At 37.9% G+C, this 19307-nt stretch overlaps 3 non-coding genes and 2 pseudogenes across 3 annotated transcripts; 3 read left to right on the top strand and 2 right to left on the bottom strand.

Annotated features, from left to right (window-relative positions):
* Positions 1-1093: 1093 nt before the first annotated feature.
* Positions 1094-1212, bottom strand: LOC149879663 (5S ribosomal RNA). The gene has a single exon (XR_016446557.1). It is a non-coding gene; the product is annotated as a 5S ribosomal RNA (ribosomal RNA).
* A 5870-nt stretch (positions 1213-7082) lies between these two features.
* LOC149879662 (U2 spliceosomal RNA) lies at positions 7083-7261 on the top strand (annotated as a pseudogene).
* A 5762-nt stretch (positions 7262-13023) lies between these two features.
* On the top strand, positions 13024-13255 carry LOC149879661 (U2 spliceosomal RNA; annotated as a pseudogene).
* A 110-nt stretch (positions 13256-13365) lies between these two features.
* On the top strand, positions 13366-13529 carry LOC149879660 (U1 spliceosomal RNA). Its single transcript, XR_016446652.1, has one exon. It is a non-coding gene; the product is annotated as a U1 spliceosomal RNA (small nuclear RNA).
* A 1434-nt stretch (positions 13530-14963) lies between these two features.
* Positions 14964-15082, bottom strand: LOC149879659 (5S ribosomal RNA). The gene has a single exon (XR_016446556.1). It is a non-coding gene; the product is annotated as a 5S ribosomal RNA (ribosomal RNA).
* Between the last annotated feature and the right edge of the window lie 4225 nt (positions 15083-19307).

Raw genomic sequence — 19307 nt, 5'->3', positions numbered from 1 at the left:
CGATAATAATAGTTAAAATAACAAACAGTAGCAATAAGAAAATCGATATCAATAGTGACAACGAAAATAATGACAACGATGAAGATAACAATAACGACAATAACAAAAATTAACGATAGCATCGATAAACTAACGATAATAGTAATACTGACAATAGCAACGACCACAAAAAAATAAGCATTAGCAATAACGATCTAACAGTAACAATAGTAACAACAACAGCAGCAGCAACAGTAACAACAATTGTCAACCATTTATGCATATCGCATATTGGATTCTGGTGCGGTGAAATGCATTCTTTTACTACCGTTCATTATTTTCATGAAAACAGCTCTGATTCCTACGTGTTGATCTTAGAAAGAAACGACAACGACCGAAACATTTTGGCAAGTTGACACGTCAATACGCAACGTTGCCAGAGATACGTAACGACGATTGACGAATCTTACAAATTTTTGCTCTTCAAAGCTAGTTTTGCAGTCTTTTCGTCATTTCGACAAAACTAGGGAACATTGACATCGTGCAACTTTAGACTTGCGAGGGTTTCTTTCATGGCCGCCGAGAGGACGGGGAAGATTCCCGGGTATCCCCGTGTATCTACAAACGATATTTTAAAAATCATTTTTTTAAAAGATTTAAATAGTTTTGACTTTTAAAAGATTTCATTAACTTTCGTTTTTAATTTTTAATGACTAGAGCACACTTCTATTGGTCCTGGGTATGTAATTGATCACAACGAGGGCCCCTTAAGAAAACTTCCCCTGGGCCCTCGTTGACTATGGTGGCTATAGTCCCTTTAACCGTTGCCCTTGTTGTTCAGCATCAAAACTAGCTTTCTGGCTTTTGTGCGAGGAAAAAGAGCGCCATTTTCTTTCCCTCAGAGATGCGGAGACGGAAGAAGCGCCCTCACACACCTTTCGACCAGTCGCTCCCCTTTCAATCGACACCACCCAGGCAGGGCCGTGTTTATGCATATTCTTTTGCAGGGGATGAGTTCTGTGTATCTTAGAGTCAACTGAAAAAGCAGATTTTGTAAAGAAAAGGGAGTCCCCTTTGGCGACTTTTTTTTTTTTTTTTCGTAAACGGTTGCAAAAGCCTACGGCACCAGGAGTTCCCAGGCGGTCACCCATCCAAGTACTACCCTGGCCCGACGATGCTTAACTTCCGTGATCGGACGAGAACGGGTGTATTCACCGTGGTATGGTCGTAGGCAATAGTGTACGGCTTTAATTTAAAATTTAAAGTTTCTAACGCCTTAACAATAATTTTTAACGGATGTGTGGCTATGAAAATAGCCTTTTGTGTTGTTTATACCGCCGTTTACTGGGCTGCTGGCTTTGGAACCTTCTCGTTCTTTTTGGGAAGCAACACAGCTTGAATGTTTGGCAACACACCGCCGCTCGCAATTGTAACACCTGACAACAACTTGTTTAACTCTTCGTCGTTGCGAACAGCTAGCTGTAAGTGACGAGGAATGATCCTGGCTTTTTTGTTATCGCGTGCAGCATTACCAGCTAACTCTAAGATTTCGGCGGAGAGGTATTCCAAAACTGCAGCTAAGTAGACCGGTGCGCCTGAACCGATGCGATTGGCGTAATGCCCTTTGCGCAAAAATCGGTGAACGCGACCAACAGGAAACTGAAGACCCGCTCTAAAAGATCGAGTTTTTGCCTTGGCCTTAGCTTTTCCTCCTTTTCCACGTCCTGACATTTTATTTTCTAACACAAGCAGAGACAGACAGACGGACCAGAGATCTCGTGCGCCTTTTTTTTATTTTAAACAGCAAAAAGTTTGCTATTCTTATCAAAATAGAGTGGTCTCAAAGTCAACCTTTTTTTAACCAATAGTAAAAAAGAAATAAACGATGCTCAAACAACTTAATCTTTTAAGAACCAATAGAAGTGCATATGACGCAAGAGTTTTCAAGTTGGAGGCTACAACTTTATCTTAAATTAAATCCAGTTGCAATGCAATGAAAACAAACGAAAAGAATTTTTACTGTTAGGCCCGTCGAAATGTCAGACGCACAAAAAACCGGAGGAAAACAAGCGCCAAAGGTGGCGAAAAAAGGCGAGAAGCGCGCCGGTAAGAAAGGTGGTAAAATCGCTGGAACTGGTGACAAGAAGCGCAAGAGAAAGAGACGAGAGTCTTATGCCATTTACATTTACAACGTCCTGAAGCAAGTTCACCCTGATGTCGGTGTTTCTTCTAAAGCAATGAGCATCATGAATTCTTTCGTGAACGACATTTTCGAAAGAATTGCTTCTGAAGCTTCGCGGCTCGCCCTTCAAAATAAGAAATCTACGATCTCTTCGCGTGAAATTCAAACCGCCGTGCGCCTTTTACTTCCCGGTGAACTTGCTAAACACGCAGTGAGCGAAGGCACCAAGGCTGTTACCAAGTACACCAGCAGTAAGTAGATCAAAATCCGCTCAAACGGCTATTTTTATAGCCACGCATCTTTTAAAAACATTAGACGCATTAACGAAATAGGTTCAAATGAAAATATCTGTTGCAATCGCTATATTTAATTGTGCAAACAATGCCAAGTGCAGAATAGCTAAACTAGCTGCTAAAATAAAACACTTAAACTGCTGCATCCGTCCTAGGCTATGAACAACTTAAAACCTTTTTTTTTCTTCTTCAAAATTGCTCTCAAACTCCCCTTTTCTAGAATATACATCGACCTAAAAAGCACGGAGCAGTTACCGGTGAGGTTACTGTGACTTTCAAACTCAATTAGTGTAATTGTTACTACCTGACAAAGTCCTAAATGCCGCGCAACGTTTTAAAGAAATGTGTACCTATGAAAATAGCCGTTTGATGAAGGATTGAGCAGTACAGGTTATTTCTTGTCCACTTTTGCGGTGGCACTCTTTGCAGCGACTTTCTTCTTAGGTGCTGTTTCAGCTTTCTTTACCGCGGGTTTTTTAGCAACCGGTAGCTTGGCGCTCCTTTTTAACTGGAGCGCATGAAATAGCACCAGCGCGACTAATCTTAGTGAGAGCAGTTCTACTTTTGAAAGTGTATGATCAACGCTGGCTTCTAAAAATCCATTAGTCGATTGTCGCTATACCTATGCTGCCACGCAAACTCAATAGTGGTGGGGATCACAAACACGCAAGATAGTACGACTGCAAGAATATTTAATGCGTTGGCAAAGTGTTCAAAGTATTCAAATGTTGTCAGCAAAATTGTTACATCAACGGGTAAAGAAAACTGACGTTCTGTAAAGCTATCAAAATGTATCAAGGTGTAGAAAAAGTCTAATTAAAACAGTTAATAGTACCGCTGTCATTTTGTAGATGATTTTTTATGGATTATGTTAGTTATGGAAAAATAATTGGTGCATGAAAGGGTCAATGGGATAGTTACGAAACTACAAATGTTGTTAATGTTTGTAAGAAAATAAGACCGAGGAAGTAGACACAGTGTAATATCGTCAGTACAAATCATAATCTGATCACAATCGGAAAAAAAAAGAAGAAGAAGAATACAGTTTTGTTTGTAAATTTTTTTTTAATGACTCATAAAAAGGCTTGGGTACTAGTGATAACCCACAAGCTCTAAAATATCTAAAAAGATGCACTGTCTTCCGACCAGAGTTTCGGCACGGAAAAAACACATACTACAATTTAGTCACTGTGTATTAAGGTATGCATCAAATACTTGCCAATCGCATTTCGTTCATTTCGGGGTTTCGGGAAGGGGAATGATAAAAAAAAAAAAGAAAGAATTCGCAACTGAGCGTCCGCGGTGCACCCATCTTACTAGGCTGCGCGAGTAAGCAGAAACCGTTACTATGCTCTTAGCTAAACCAATGATATTTATACTAACTAGATGTAAAACTTCAAATAAATTTCGTAAGAAATTGTGAAGCAAGTTTTTTAAGTTTTTAAAGCCGGTAGCCTCTTTATTTAAACTGACAATAATTCGTTTGTTTTAATCGATGTTTTTATGATTCTGGCTGGCAAAAAAAAACTTGCTTGGCAAAAAAATATGCTTCACTGCGAAAGCGCGAGTTAAATATCTAGTTAATATACACTTAACCGCAAAATTAACGCACCACATACATTTCGATTTATTTTAATTGTGGTCATATATTTTGACAAACGTGTTAAGAATAGAACACATGAACACAGTTATTTCGATGATAATAATAAAAGCGACTTTGAGGATGGTGAGAAAAGAAAAGAAAAGAAAGAAAAACAAACTAAAACTAGAAATATGGTAAGTAATAAAATTAAGGTAAGTAACAAAATAAACTAAGATGATTATTGTTGTTATGCACACTAATACAGCTTAAAATGTAACATTTTTGACTTATCAATATCTAGTGTTGCCACATCTTGATGTTGTTGCAGCCAGACAGCACCGTGGATTTCTTTTAATTAGAGGTGTAATCGTTTCTTGAAGGATATCTTCACATACGCGGATAAGACTTTGTCGCAACTCGTCTAGGTGGTGGATGTTGACTTCTAACACAGCGTGCCATTATGCCCCAAAGATGCTCTATTGGGTTCATATCTGGACTGCAAGCCGGCCACTCCAAAACTTGAATAGTAGCATTTTGTAAGTATTCAGTAACAACATGCGCCGTATGTGGTCTAGCATTATCTTACATAAGAAGGAATCCATCTCCCATGAACGATGCAAGAGGTACCAAAAAAGGTTTTAAAATGTCAGCTTATGTATCGTTGAGAAGTCAGAACAGACGTGTTGCTCAAATGACAGTTATCATTGAGCAACACATCTGTTCATACTAACTTTATACATACTTTTCTTTTAAAAGTGAGGTTTAGTTACAGCAAAACGTGCTGCTTATGAAAAGCTGCTACAATTTGGAAACTAAAACGGAATAAAGCCTACAAATGACGTCACAATAAACATTATTATCGACTTTGTATTTGATAAATCCGGGAAATACGTAATATTTTTCAAAATAAGTCGGAATTTATAAGTGGTGCGTTAATTTTGCGGTAAAGTGCATATCATTGAGTTTAACAACGGTGCAGTGGTTACGCGCAGTCCTACTGAAATTTTTGGTGTTGGCGTAGCGTCAAGAGCAGAAAAGGTGCTTTTAGCTTGTTTCGAAAAAAAAAAAGAAAATAAAAAAAAGGGAAACTAAACAAATTAAATCCTGTTTTATCTTCTCATACAGTAGCTGATGCCAAAACCAAGACAAGTGACAAGTTTAGAGGAGTTCACACAGTTTTTTTAACGATTTTTCAAGAATGCTTTAAGGTAATAAAAAGTACTGTGCTATTTTATTTTCAATCTTTTCACCTTATTTTGGTGTTTGTGTTTTAAAATTTGAAGCAGTTTAACCCCTATTGTTGTGCCCACTTTACTTTTTCAAGTCTTCAAATACTTAAGAATAGTTTCTGATGAAAAAATCCTTTCAAAAATAAATTTTCATTTTTAGAAGCATCAACTTTATGAAGGAGTAGTCACAAAAGACTTTCATGAGTGCAGTTACAGAGTTTGTTCTGAGTTCCTGGATTATCCAGAATGCAAGTTGCAATACTCTTTAGAGCATCCCACTCAATGAATAAGAAGTGGGAAATTCTTCTTGATTTTATTGGTGAGTGAAACAGAAATAGGATCTTTCTAAGACTTTTACCTATTTCTTTAGTTTGTTCATAGCTTTGTTTCATTTACAGTTATACTGACACAACCCCAATAAAGTAATGCTTAATTAGGTATGCTTTTCACTGGACAATCTATAGCTTCTTTGGAATGATCCCTTTAATTCGATTAAAGATATGCGATAAAATTTTAAAAAAATTACATACTCATTACATTTTGAACTGAACCTTTTGTTTGGCTTTCTCACATTATGTTTTATAGAGTTACTGCTAAAGTTAACTCAGCCTCAGGTAGCAAGTCTGATTATTGAAAATAAGTTATTGAAAGAGAATTTTGAGTGTTGTCCTGGGGCAAGGTTAAGGGTTAAGTTAGGTTAGCAGAGCATATAATATTGAAGCAGTTAAAGTTTCAAGAAAAAGGTAAGTCATGTTTCTTCGATAGTTTACCAGAACCATTTTTTAAAAGTGATAGTTTGAAAAAGTTGACCTTTAGCCAACAAGTAAACATCCTTTTAACTGACTTGGGAATTATATTTTTAAGTTTATTCTCCATCAATCCTGAGCTTCTAATTTGTACGCAAATACATTTGCAGGCTTAATTTAGGTTAGGTAATATGTTAAAAAATGTAATATTTAAAAAAAATACTTTGCTTATTGTTCCAGGTCTCATTAACTTTTACCACGCTCTGCGAGTTTGTGATTGGAAAAATGCAGATACAGTGTGCAAGGTATGTATGCTTTACCTTTGCTAACCTAATGCTGTGTCGGTTTAGTGTCATAAATTTTTTCATTTTCCATTTGTCATTTGATATTTTGTCAGTGGATGTTTTAGGTCACTTTTTAAAATTGTTTTACCTTTTTGTCAGTAAACATTTAAAGTGTTCATTTCTTGCAATAACTAAAGTATCTGAAAAATATTTTCTTGCTACTCAGTTTAAATTCTTAACTTAATTTGCACCATCCCAATTTTTAAACTTTCAAGCTTGTTTTTTTAGACTTTGTGAGGAATTACTACTTGGGAAAGGATCGAGGCTAATGACAAGCAAGTCCTCCTAAACTCTGCTGTTTCTTGGCGACCCTGGTGATGAATTAAAGTACTGTCATTACAACAGTTGAAAAGAACATTTAAATACAGAGGTTCTCAAAATGCTTTTTGACAGAGAAATCTGTCGGACGCTCATATACAGAGTTGATTTTCAGTTGTTCAACTTGGCCTTTGATCACATCTGCTGCCCAGCGTTAAATTTAAAAGCCTTTAAACGTTTTTTATGTTTTGGTTAATTGGGTTATTTTTGAAAGAAGCTTGTTATTTTTGAAAGAAGCTGGGTTATTTTTGAAAAAAAGCCCAAATGTTTTAGAGTGAAATTGATGCAGTACAAGAAAGCCATGTTTTCATCGTTGAAACTTAAAGTTACCCATCGACTTGATCATTCAAATGTCCACAAGTTTTTTCGTTGAGAGGGAGGGAGCCGGGACAAAGTCGTTGCAAAAAGTATCGCTTCTCGGCCTAATGGCTAAGATCAAGTGTAGTATCTTTTAGTGATTTTAGTAAAGTTTTAATAAAGTTTATCTTGAGTTCTTTCTTATTGAGTTTTTAAAAAAATTAGTTTTACTTGCTTCGGTGGTTTATTTATGGTTTTGCATCTCGCTGCGAAGACTTAGAGACACCCCGCGTAAGAGACTATTTTCCTTCAAAACTTTTTTTCTCCTCCGTAGAGGCGAAAACGTAACTTTCCTCTGTAGCGAAGCCTTTGCTACAGAAACTTTTAAAAAACACTTACCCAAGTGAAAAACTTTAAAGATATACAGTTCGCTGTATATCTTCTTTTTTTAATTTTTTTAAGCCGAATTTATTCGCAGAGTTTTCTCCTAGGTTTCTTTTGACAAAAACCTAGAACACTTTCTTTAGCTACCCTAGCTAAACAAAAGAAACAGCCCTAAAAAGCAAAACAAAAAAATAAAAGCAGAGCGTAAACTAAATCAAATCGCAAAAAATGGAAACTCTCAAAGTCCAATCGATTTCAAAGCTAACTACTTCTGAAACCAAAGCAGAAGGCATTTCAAATAGCCAAAAATTTGTTGAGAACGGTCAGCCACATTCTACTGACCAACAAAAAATCAAATCTGCTGACCCGAAACCTTCAAACGAAGACGCAAACAAACAAAAAAACGGGTCAGCACTTTCTTTTGCAGAGGCGCTGAAAAAGAAACAGCCCGGAACAGCACCACCACAAGACTTCCAAACAAACACAAAAGAAGCCGAAAAAAGAGCTTTAAAAGAGGAAATACACTCCCGGATCTTTCAACTAATGTCCTTTACCAAAGACCAAACCCCAAATGGAATAGAAAAAAAAGTGGGAGAAATACAAGTAGCAATCCAAAAGGTGATTGGCCCAGGATGCATAACATCCATACAATATACGGGAAGGGGCCAATACACGGTAGAACTTAAATCGAAAGAGAAAGTCCAAGAGCTAACTCTAAAGGGATTAAACATTCCGGGAGAATTACAGAAGACAACAATCAAACCGAGAAGAAACCAAGTACTATTAATCACGATCAAGACAGACGCATCGGTACTAAACCAAGAGATCTATGAAGAGCTTAAAGATTTTGGTAAGATAGTAAATATTTCTTACGGATATTACACAAGCAACAACCAAATACGAGACGGACGGAGACTCGTTCACATCATCCCGACTGTTGACGTAAGCAAAATACCTCCGACAATTAAGATAGACAACAGGCTGCACCACCTATATTTCAGGGGAAAAAACACGACACCCATACACAAACCAAGAGACACACAAGAGCTACTGGCAGACCTAGCAATTTCAGACACTGACGAAATGTCACAAGATGAGGACGAAGACGGGGAAATAGAAAAAACACAAAAACAAGAAGCAGACAAACCCCATAACATACAAAACGCAACAAACGGAGAGACGGAAAAGAAAAAACAAATGACGCTGATACCCAAACCAGCACCCAGACCCCAAACAAGCATAACGCTACCACACAAAACGGAAACCCAACCAGTACCGACAACAACAAAAAAGCAAGACAACACAAACGAAAAAAACACTGAGCTTGAACACACCAACAACGCTGACGTCACAAGACAGTCACAAAACTCGACACCGACTCCTACACCAATGGAAACAGAGCCTACGGTGACGGACACAAAAACAGACACCCAACAAAAACCTACGAAAAGAAAAAGTGTGACGACGCCAACAAAAGAAACTAAAATGAACGACATAAAAACGAAACGAAAACCTAACCGACCAGAGACCTAACTTAACCAACTACACACACGATATCTCCAAACTAAAAAAATAAAAATAAAAATGACTATTACAATAAAAACAATGAATACGGCTGGTATGCGAAATCTCCAGAGAAGAAGGGAGATTTTGCATAACATACAGCAATCAGAACAACACATAACTTTTCTACAAGAGACGCACATCACGCCTGACTTGTACAGACAAACAGCTACGCTATGCACAGGCACCATACTATTCAGCTCCGGAAAACAAAACACCGACGGAACACTCATACACATAAAAGACCCTACAATCAAACCGACAAACACCGTAAACGACGTACAAGGTAAATACCAAATCACAGACATACACATTGACAAACTAGACATTACTATGATAAACGTATACGCACCATCAGGAAACACCACACAACACCAATACAAACGAAAAGAATTCTGGGAAAACCTAAAAAACATACTATGCACGCCCAGAATTCGAGACAGACATTACATACTGGCGGGGGACTTTAACGTAACACTATCAGACAAAGACAGACGTTCACCAGCACTACAAAAATACAGATGCATTTCACAACACGCACTACAAGACCTTATTTACACTTTAGACGTAGAAGACATTTACCGCACACTCCACCCAAACGAACAACAATACACACACTATCACAGCCAGACAAAGACGAGAACAAGAATAGACAGAATTTACACAAGCAAGACTCTAAGACAATACATCACAAATGCAGAACACCAACCCACCACACTTTCAGACCATTATAACGCACCGACAATCACCATAAACGTACAGCCCCAACCGAGAGGAAGGGGATACTGGATACTGAACAACACCCTACTAAATGACAAGACATACATAGACCTCATGACAAAACAAATAACCATTCAAACAGAAAAACACCCAGACTTTAGACAAATACCAGAATGGTGGGAAAATACAAAAAAACAGATAAAAGAAACAACACTGAAATACGCACACAAACGACACAAACAGAACAAAACACAAGAACTGAGACTAACGAGAAAACTGAGAAACACACTGAGAAAGGAGGAACGGAAACATCTAGACAACACCATGAGCACGAACATTAGACACAAACTCGAACATATACAGAGACGAAAAGAAGAAGCCGCACGAATACGAACAAAACAGATACGGAACATAGACGGAGAACGCCCGACGAACTACTTTTGCAATTTAGAAAAACAAAGACAGGCACACCACGAAATAACGGAACTGAGAGACAAACAAGGACAATTACAGCAAGACCCCGAACAGATACTAAACGTTATGACGGACTTTTACGAATCACTATACACCAAAGAAGACCTGAACATACAGACACAGACAGAAATACTAACCGAAACGAAGACCCCCCGACTAACAGAAACACAAAGAAAATTATGCGACGAAGACTATACAGAACAAGAAATCACAACAGCACTACAAAACATGAAAAACGAAAAGACACCAGGCACAGACGGACTGACAGCGGAGTTCTATAAAAAATTCTGGCCGCTGTTGACAAAACACTTTACAAAAATGACAAACGCAGTACTGGACCGATCTTACTTAACACAATCACAAAGAGACGCTCTAATCACATGCATATACAAAAAAGGAGACAGAACAGACATAACAAACTGGCGACCTATCTCCCTACTGAACATAGACTACAAACTCATCACAAAGACAATGACGAACAGAATAAAAAATACATTACCACACATCATCAGCCAATACCAGACTGCATGCATCCCACACAGACAAATACACATGAACCTACTGTACACCAGAGACATTATAAAAATAGCAAACATCGAAGACATGAGAAACACAGCAATCATATCCATCGACCAAATAAAAGCATTCGACAGAGTAGACTGGACGTACCTTTTCAAAACACTGACGAAATACAACTACGGACCCAAGACTATACGAAACATAAAAACGCTATACACAAACATATCCACAAAAATAAAAACAAACGGACACATCTCACGACCGTTTTACCCGACAAGAGGGGTAAGACAAGGATGCCCTCTATCCATGACACTTTACATACTACAGGCAGACATACTAATACAAAACATAACACAAAACAAACACATAAAAGGCATAAAGACAAACTACAACGAAACAAAGGTAACAGCATACGCGGACGACACACTCTTCTACATCACGAAACTGAAATCCTTACAGAACCTAGACAAAACCCTACACAGATTCGAAACCGCTACCGGACAGAAACTCAACAGAGACAAATGCCAAGGACTGTGGATAGGACAAAACAAAGACAAAAAAACCGGACCGCTTGGCTTCGACTGGACAGAAAACAAAATACGCACACTAGGCCTGACTTTCCCCAATGACGGAACAGACGACATAACAGAAAACTGGAACAGATGTACACACAAATTCAAAAAACAAATACAAGACTGGAAGAGACAAAATCTGAGTATTAAGGGAAAAATCACAGTGGTGAACACCTTAATACTCAGCAAACTATGGCACACTCTACAAATACTACCGACACCAAACAAAAAACAGATTGACAAGACCATGACACCGATATACGACTTTATATGGAACAACGCGAAAACAAGAATCAACAAAACACAGCTACATCAGACAATACGCAACGGAGGACAAAACCTAATAGACATAAACACAAAAGCACAGACACTACAAACAAAATGGACGATCAAAATACTCACACACAATACACACATGCCATGGACAGACACAGCAATACACTTTTTAAACAGATACCGGAACGCAAGACAAAACAAATACACGCTAAACACAGCCACCACACCCAACGAAAAACCCCCTATACCCAAAACATACAGAGACTTAATACACAACTGGGAGACATTTACCAAAGACATAAAAGTACAAGACGACACACTCGAAGCCATACTGAACCAACCGCTATACTATAACCCCCTACTGCCAACAAAACCCACTACAGAAAACCCGTTCCCCCCCCTACCGAGACCCACAAAACACACAAAAACGCAAGACATACAAATAATAGCAGACTTGTGTAACTTATCGACACCAGGACTACTCACAGCAGACAAACTAGAAATACCACACAAAACACTAACAGAAATAACAAAACGGATACCGACCACATGGATGCACAAACTGAACACAGAAACACCAAATTACACATATCGCAAATACATCCCATCCATCCACATAGAAAACAAAAACAGAAAACTGACACAGATAACGAACAAACAAATATACCACAGAATACTGACATCAAAAATGACACCCCCCGACAGACATATAAAATGGAACAGAAAACTCCCACCCGGACAAACGCCCATAACAAAACGAGACTGGGACAGAAAATTTCAAAAACTACAAGACAGAAACCTATATAACAAAGCCAACGAAATACAATACAAATACATACACAGAAAACTCCCATCACTCAACACTATGCACAAATGGAACAAAAACATAGACAAAACATGCAAACGATGCGACAAAAACGAAACGGAAACATTGCAACACTGGTTCTACTACTGCCCAGACACACAGAAAATATGCATACAAATCATAAACATACTGAACACCATATACCCAAACGACAAATACAGCAATACCCTAAAATTTTTTCTTATGGGTACTGCAACCGCACAAGACAGAAGTATAGGCGACACATGCATAGACACCTTTTACGAAACAATACAACACACACGAAACGCACTGATTTTCGAAAACAAAAAACTAAACGCTCCACTGCACTTTCACACGCTACTAATAAAGAGACTGAGAACAGAAATAAAGACAGAAAACAAAAATCAAAACACCTACAAAACCGCTATTAAAATTTGCGACGAAAACATCAAAAAACATTACAAAAACACAACAACACAAAACAACATAACCCTCGACAAATAATATCCGTAATATATAAAATGTAAATAATGTAAATAAAAAAAAAAAAAAAAAAAAAAAAAAAAAAAAAAAAAAAAAAAAACTTGACTAAGTAAAAAAAAAAAAAAAAAAAAAAAAAAAAAAAAAAAAAAAAAAAAAAATATTATATAGCAAAAAATCAAATAAAAAATATATACGATTGTAAATAAATTTATCACGAAATTGTAAATATGTAAATTATACCGTCCACAGCTGCCCATGGCTGATGTGACGTAAAAGGAAATAAAAAAAAAAAAAAAAAAAGATCAAGTGTAGTATCTGTTCTTATCAGTTTAATATCTGGTACGCCGGCATAGTCCGGCTCATATATTAATCTGATTTTTGGCATTTGGTCAAGGGATCGTAGGTTTACCTCGCCCTGACCGCGGGTTGCCTCGGCGTTGCACTACTGCTGAGCGCGGCCCATACTATAGAGAAGGAAAAAAAAAAAGCAAACAAACGGGACGATGCGGTGTGCAATCGAAAACCCACAATTGAGAAGATTGGGGCACGTCCGAGGCTGCCCACACAACGGGAAAAGCATACTTACCTGACGGGGAAGTAAACCTGATCAACATGGGGCTTCTTCCAGGGTGAGGCTCTTGCATTGCACTTCGCCTGGGCTGACCCCTGCGATTACCGCTAACGTCGGTAACTCGACCGTACAATTTCTGGTAGTGGGGGCCTGCGTTCGCGCTCGCCCCCTCCTCTAACGACTTAAAAAAAAAACCTCTCCTCTCACCCCTAAGAGTCTACTGCATATTTTGAGAGGCGCATACAAAGTCTGCTATAAGTGCAAATAAATTTTATTTATTTCAAAAGTTGTTGTTTTTTTTTTTTTTGTTTTTTTTTTTTTTTGTACAAAATCAATAAAAATCTAAGAATCGCAAAGAGGCAACCAAATAAGCATAGGAGCGACGAGAATCGTTTCAACGTGACAACCAGCAAGCGTGATCGACCGGTTACAATCCCGGAAATCACTCGACGGCGGAACAAAATGTGACAGTCACAACAGTGAAAACGAGTCGCTGTAATAAAAAACAATGACGATAATAATAGTTAAAATAACAAACAGTAGCAATAAGAAAATCGATATCAATAGTGACAACGAAAATAATGACAACGATGAAGATAACAATAACGACAATAACAAAAATTAACGATAGCATCGATAAACTAACGATAATAGTAATACTGACAATAGCAACGACCACAAAAAAATAAGCATTAGCAATAACGATCTAACAGTAACAATAGTAACAACAACAGCAGCAGCAACAGTAACAACAATTGTCAACCATTTATGCATATCGCATATTGGATTCTGGTGCGGTGAAATGCATTCTTTTACTACCGTTCATTATTTTCATGAAAACAGCTCTGATTCCTACGTGTTGATCTTAGAAAGAAACGACAACGACCGAAACATTTTGGCAAGTTGACACGTCAATACGCAACGTTGCCAGAGATACGTAACGACGATTGACGAATCTTACAAATTTTTGCTCTTCAAAGCTAGTTTTGCAGTCTTTTCGTCATTTCGACAAAACTAGGGAACATTGACATCGTGCAACTTTAGACTTGCGAGGGTTTCTTTCATGGCCGCCGAGAGGACGGGGAAGATTCCCGGGTATCCCCGTGTATCTACAAACGATATTTTAAAAATCATTTTTTTAAAAGATTTAAATAGTTTTGACTTTTAAAAGATTTCATTAACTTTCGTTTTTAATTTTTAATGACTAGAGCACACTTCTATTGGTCCTGGGTATGTAATTGATCACAACGAGGGCCCCTTAAGAAAACTTCCCCTGGGCCCTCGTTGACTATGGTGGCTATAGTCCCTTTAACCGTTGCCCTTGTTGTTCAGCATCAAAACTAGCTTTCTGGCTTTTGTGCGAGGAAAAAGAGCGCCATTTTCTTTCCCTCAGAGATGCGGAGACGGAAGAAGCGCCCTCACACACCTTTCGACCAGTCGCTCCCCTTTCAATCGACACCACCCAGGCAGGGCCGTGTTTATGCATATTCTTTTGCAGGGGATGAGTTCTGTGTATCTTAGAGTCAACTGAAAAAGCAGATTTTGTAAAGAAAAGGGAGTCCCCTTTGGCGACTTTTTTTTTTTTTTTTCGTAAACGGTTGCAAAAGCCTACGGCACCAGGAGTTCCCAGGCGGTCACCCATCCAAGTACTACCCTGGCCCGACGATGCTTAACTTCCGTGATCGGACGAGAACGGGTGTATTCACCGTGGTATGGTCGTAGGCAATAGTGTACGGCTTTAATTTAAAATTTAAAGTTTCTAACGCCTTAACAATAATTTTTAACGGATGTGTGGCTATGAAAATAGCCTTTTGTGTTGTTTATACCGCCGTTTACTGGGCTGCTGGCTTTGGAACCTTCTCGTTCTTTTTGGGAAGCAACACAGCTTGAATGTTTGGCAACACACCGCCGCTCGCAATTGTAACACCTGACAACAACTTGTTTAACTCTTCGTCGTTGCGAACAGCTAGCTGTAAGTGACGAGGAATGATCCTGGCTTTTTTGTTATCGCGTGCAGCATTACCAGCTAACTCTAAGATTTCGGCGGAGAGGTATTCCAAAACTGCAGCTAAGTAGACCGGTGCGCCTGAACCGATGCGATTGGCGTAATGCCCTTTGCGCAAAAATCGGTGAACGCGACCAACAGGAAACTGAAGACCCGCTCTAAAAGATCGAGTTTTTGCCTTGGCCTTAGCTTTTCCTCCTTTTCCACGTCCTGACATTTTATTTTCTAACACAAGCAGAGACAGACAGACGGACCAGAGATCTCGTGCGCCTTTTTTTTATTTTAAACAGCAAAAAGTTTGCTATTCTTATCAAAATAGAGTGGTCTCAAAGTCAACCTTTTTTTAACCAATAGTAAAAAAGAAATAAACGATGCTCAAACAACTTAATCTTTTAAGAACCAATAGAAGTGCATATGACGCAAGAGTTTTCAAGTTGGAGGCTACAACTTTATCTTAAATTAAATCCAGTTGCAATGCAATGAAAACAAACGAAAAGAATTTTTACTGTTAGGCCCGTCGAAATGTCAGACGCACAAAAAACCGGAGGAAAACAAGCGCCAAAGGTGGCGAAAAAAGGCGAGAAGCGCGCCGGTAAGAAAGGTGGTAAAATCGCTGGAACTGGTGACAAGAAGCGCAAGAGAAAGAGACGAGAGTCTTATGCCATTTACATTTACAACGTCCTGAAGCAAGTTCACCCTGATGTCGGTGTTTCTTCTAAAGCAATGAGCATCATGAATTCTTTCGTGAACGACATTTTCGAAAGAATTGCTTCTGAAGCTTCGCGGCTCGCCCTTCAAAATAAGAAATCTACGATCTCTTCGCGTGAAATTCAAACCGCCGTGCGCCTTTTACTTCCCGGTGAACTTGCTAAACACGCAGTGAGCGAAGGCACCAAGGCTGTTACCAAGTACACCAGCAGTAAGTAGATCAAAATCCGCTCAAACGGCTATTTTTATAGCCACGCATCTTTTAAAAACATTAGACGCATTAACGAAATAGGTTCAAATGAAAATATCTGTTGCAATCGCTATATTTAATTGTGCAAACAATGCCAAGTGCAGAATAGCTAAACTAGCTGCTAAAATAAAACACTTAAACTGCTGCATCCGTCCTAGGCTATGAACAACTTAAAACCTTTTTTTTTCTTCTTCAAAATTGCTCTCAAACTCCCCTTTTCTAGAATATACATCGACCTAAAAAGCACGGAGCAGTTACCGGTGAGGTTACTGTGACTTTCAAACTCAATTAGTGTAATTGTTACTACCTGACAAAGTCCTAAATGCCGCGCAACGTTTTAAAGAAATGTGTACCTATGAAAATAGCCGTTTGATGAAGGATTGAGCAGTACAGGTTATTTCTTGTCCACTTTTGCGGTGGCACTCTTTGCAGCGACTTTCTTCTTAGGTGCTGTTTCAGCTTTCTTTACCGCGGGTTTTTTAGCAACCGGTAGCTTGGCGCTCCTTTTTAACTGGAGCGCATGAAATAGCACCAGCGCGACTAATCTTAGTGAGAGCAGTTCTACTTTTGAAAGTGTATGAGCAACGCTGGCTTCTAAAAATCCATTAGTCGATTGTCGCTATACCTATGCTGCCACGCAAACTCAATAGTGGTGGGGATCACAAACACGCAAGATAGTACGACTGCAAGAATATTTAATGCGTTGGCAAAGTGTTCAAAGTATTCAAATGTTGTCAGCAAAATTGTTACATCAACGGGTAAAGAAAACTGACGTTCTGTAAAGCTATCAAAATGTATCAAGGTGTAGAAAAAGTCTAATTAAAACAGTTAATAGTACCGCTGTCATTTTGTAGATGATTTTTTATGGATTATGTTAGTTATGGAAAAATAATTGGTGCATGAAAGGGTCAATGGGATAGTTACGAAACTACAAATGTTGTTAATGTTTGTAAGAAAATAAGACCGAGGAAGTAGACACAGTGTAATATCGTCAGTACAAATCATAATCTGATCACAATCGGAAAAAAAAAGAAGAAGAAGAATACAGTTTTGTTTGTAAATTTTTTTTTAATGACTCATAAAAAGGCTTGGGTACTAGTGATAACCCACAAGCTCTAAAATATCTAAAAAGATGCACTGTCTTCCGACCAGAGTTTCGGCACGGAAAAAACACATACTACAATTTAGTCACTGTGTATTAAGGTATGCATCAAATACTTGCCAATCGCATTTCGTTCATTTCGGGGTTTCGGGAAGGGGAATGATAAAAAAAAAAAAGAAAGAATTCGCAACTGAGCGTCCGCGGTGCACCCATCTTACTAGGCTGCGCGAGTAAGCAGAAACCGTTACTATGCTCTTAGCTAAACCAATGATATTTATACTAACTAGATGTAAAACTTCAAATAAATTTCGTAAGAAATTGTGAAGCAAGTTTTTTAAGTTTTTAAAGCCGGTAGCCTCTTTATTTAAACTGACAATAATTCGTTTGTTTTAATCGATGTTTTTATGATTCTGGCTGGCAAAAAAAAACTTGCTTGGCAAAAAAATATGCTTCACTGCGAAAGCGCGAGTTAAATATCTAGTTAATATACACTTAACCGCAAAATTAACGCACCACATACATTTCGATTTATTTTAATTGTGGTCATATATTTTGACAAACGTGTTAAGAATAGAACACATGAACACAGTTATTTCGATGATAATAATAAAAGCGACTTTGAGGATGGTGAGAAAAGAAAAGAAAAGAAAGAAAAACAAACTAAAACTAGAAATATGGTAAGTAATAAAATTAAGGTAAGTAACAAAATAAACTAAGATGATTATTGTTGTTATGCACACTAATACAGCTTAAAATGTAACATTTTTGACTTATCAATATCTAGTGTTGCCACATCTTGATGTTGTTGCAGCCAGACAGCACCGTGGATTTCTTTTAATTAGAGGTGTAATCGTTTCTTGAAGGATATCTTCACATACGCGGATAAGACTTTGTCGCAACTCGTCTAGGTGGTGGATGTTGACTTCTAACACAGCGTGCCATTATGCCCCAAAGATGCTCTATTGGGTTCATATCTGGACTGCAAGCCGGCCACTCCAAAACTTGAATAGTAGCATTTTGTAAGTATTCAGTAACAACATGCGCCGTATGTGGTCTAGCATTATCTTACATAAGAAGGAATCCATCTCCCATGAACGATGCAAGAGGTACCAAAAAAGGTTTTAAAATGTCAGCTTATGTATCGTTGAGAAGTCAGAACAGACGTGTTGCTCAAATGACAGTTATCATTGAGCAACACATCTGTTCATACTAACTTTATACATACTTTTCTTTTAAAAGTGAGGTTTAGTTACAGCAAAACGTGCTGCTTATGAAAAGCTGCTACAATTTGGAAACTAAAACGGAATAAAGCCTACAAATGACGTCACAATAAACATTATTATCGACTTTGTATTTGATAAATCCGGGAAATACGTAATATTTTTCAAAATAAGTCGGAATTTATAAGTGGTGCGTTAATTTTGCGGTAAAGTGCATATCATTGAGTTTAACAACGGTGCAGTGGTTACGCGCAGTCCTACTGAAATTTTTGGTGTTGGCGTAGCGTCAAGAGCAGAAAAGGTGCTTTTAGCTTGTTTCGAAAAAAAAAAAGAAAATAAAAAAAAGGGAAACTAAACAAATTAAATCCTGTTTTATCTTCTCATACAGTAGCTGATGCCAAAACCAAGACAAGTGACAAGTTTAGAGGAGTTCACACAGTTTTTTTAACGATTTTTCAAGAATGCTTTAAGGTAATAAAAAGTACTGTGCTATTTTATTTTCAATCTTTTCACCTTATTTTGGTGTTTGTGTTTTAAAATTTGAAGCAGTTTAACCCCTATTGTTGTGCCCACTTTACTTTTTCAAGTCTTCAAATACTTAAGAATAGTTTCTGATGAAAAAATCCTTTCAAAAATAAATTTTCATTTTTAGAAGCATCAACTT

The sequence above is a fragment of the Hydra viridissima genome, unplaced genomic scaffold (genome assembly GCF_058129835.1).
Source record: "Hydra viridissima isolate aposymbiotic clone 2 unplaced genomic scaffold, HvirCarnegie_v1 scaffold_13, whole genome shotgun sequence".
Lineage (NCBI taxonomy): Eukaryota > Metazoa > Cnidaria > Hydrozoa > Anthoathecata > Hydridae > Hydra > Hydra viridissima.
Note: the sequence above shows the minus strand (reverse complement) of the source record. Positions and strands in the feature narration are given on the sequence as shown.